General features: G+C 43.8%; 1 pseudogene; it reads right to left on the bottom strand.

The window, feature by feature from the left end:
* Window position 1: 1 nt before the first annotated feature.
* Window positions 2-616, bottom strand: LOC101581770 (annotated as a pseudogene).
* Between the last annotated feature and the right edge of the window lie 1,760 nt (window positions 617-2,376).

Here is a 2,376-nt window from a genome sequence, read left to right as displayed (position 1 = left end):
CCTCATGGGAAAGTGGTTTCTTAGTTGCCAATGCTGCAAAAATGGTGCCTATATGCCAAATGTCAACTGGAGTAGAGGTACAAACAGACCCTGCAGCCCTTCTGGAGATCTGTACCAGAGTGTCACTACCTCATGAGTACATACTCTAATAGGTATCCCAGAAGCTCTAGCAAGGCCAGAGTCAGCCAGTTTAATTGTCATTTTGTCATCAATCAACAGATTTTAAGGTTTCAAGTCCCTGTGAAGAACTCCTCTAGAGTGACAAAAGACAATACCTGAAGGATCTGGTGCAAATAATGCTTAACAAGTGATACATCCATGAACTGCCCAGGAGGAATAGAATCCAAGTATTTTTTGAGATCCATGGAAATGAATTTAAAAATGAGATACAGCCTGGAATCCTACAAAAGCCCATCTTGAAAACTAACTATATTTGGATGGCGAAGTTTTCAATAGAGAAATTTTCCAAATTGCAGTACTAGGAACCCCTTCCTGTTCACTTTCTAGTCTGATTTTTCTCCATGGCTACCTCTTGACCTGTAGTTTTGTGTCTACCCTTTTATACAACTCCATAAGTACCTTCCCCAGTTTTCTGTATTTTAGTGTACTCTTCCATAGTCATTCAACAGAAAGGATAGATGCTCGCCTGCATCTCTCCTCACAGGACCACCTGGTGCCTGCCTTGGAATCAAGTGGGTCCAGCCATAATTGAAATCATTTTATTCACTATATTTTGCTATTGTGTGAGTTTACATGTTCCCTTTTCTGCTTTTGGTAGTTCAAGTCAAATATCTGTCCCATGCAAAAGCAAAACAGCCTGTGCCCACAGAGGGAAGCTGTGAGGGGACCTGGAGTCACAACCAAACACCTACAAGGACAAGAGCAGGAGAGCGAAGCTGACTCACCAAAGGAAACACATGGCCCCTTATTTTTCACAGACATGCAAACCATTGAACATTCTTAACTGCTCTATAATAAAAAAAGACAGCGCAAACAGTAAGTGGCAACCGGCTCTCAGTGTATCTGTTGGAGAGGACAGGGAGTGGTGGGGGCGTGGCAGCTGCAGAACAGACATCATAGCTGTCAAAACAAGAGGGCAGCTGCTTTTGAATACTGGTTTATGCCTGTCATGCAGGAAGCCAGCTCAGTATTGCTAGAGTTTTCCGTGTGTTTCAAGAAATGCTAGAAATCTGAATTTATATAAAACTGATCAGTGTTTGGGCAACTCTTCGTGCATTTTATGGAAAGAATTGCTGCCAGAAAATGAAGGCAGGGGCCGGCGAGATAGCGCAGTGGTCTAAAGCGCCTGTGCAGGCAAGCTTAGGCAGGTGCAGGGGACCATGTTTTGATCCTGGCACCACGTGCTGCATCAGCCCCGCCCTCAGGGCCGGCTGAGCTGGCCAAAAAAAAAGAAAAAGTAAACAAAGGCAATAATGATATAGTTCAGTAGAATAAGTGCTTGTCTGACAAGCACAAGGGTCTGAGTTCAATCCCCAGTTCCGCAAAAAAAAAAAAAAAAAAAAAAAAGTAACAGAGGGCCGGCCAAATGGCTCAGCAGATTAAAGGCACAGGGGTCAGGGGTTTGATCCTTGGTCCCGCCCTCAGGGTGCACAGACAGCAATTGAGACTGGGCATGGTGGTGCACGCCTATAATCCCAGTTTTTGAGAGGTTGTAAACATACGGATTACTACGAATAAAATGTAATGGAGATTCCTCAAAAAACTAAAACTAGAAATTCTATTTGACCCAGCTATTCCCCTGCTGGTATCTTCCCAGAAGAGTTGAAGATATCACAGCACAGTGATCCATGCAAGCTCATGTTCACAGCAGTGTGATTCATAATAGCCGAACCTTGGAAGAGGCCCCAGTGTCCATTCACAGTGCAGGAAAAGCTGAAGCCCAAGATGGCTACACTATGGTTCAGTCTGGGGGAGGGGGGTTCTCCAGGAGAAATATTCAAGTCAACAGAACTCTGGTATAGGTGCCCTTCCCAGCGTACATGGAAATAGTTGATATTGTATAACCAAGGCCCCACTGATTGGTGTAGATAACTTATATAATGAATGTTGTTAATGGCACAGTCACTGTTCTGAACACACCCTAACACTCTGGGAGGCTGAAGCAGGAGTATTTCGAAGCTGAGCTCAGCCAGGGAATACCAAAACAAGCCAGAAACTGGGCATGGTGGGCCACATAATAAAGTCTTTTTTTTTCCTTTTCCTCCATTCAAACTAAGTATGTCCCAGTATGAATGCCAGATCACTCCCTCTCTCAAGAGAATACCTTTGCAAATTGCCATGGGAGGCACCCTATATGAAAGTCTGGTGGTGACATTCTAAAAAGAATTTATCAATCGAATGTAGAAATTAATCAAA

The sequence above is a fragment of the Octodon degus genome, unplaced genomic scaffold (assembly GCF_000260255.1).
Source record: "Octodon degus isolate 3935 unplaced genomic scaffold, OctDeg1.0 scaffold00200, whole genome shotgun sequence".
NCBI lineage: Eukaryota > Metazoa > Chordata > Mammalia > Rodentia > Octodontidae > Octodon > Octodon degus.
Note: the sequence above shows the minus strand (reverse complement) of the source record. Positions and strands in the feature narration are given on the sequence as shown.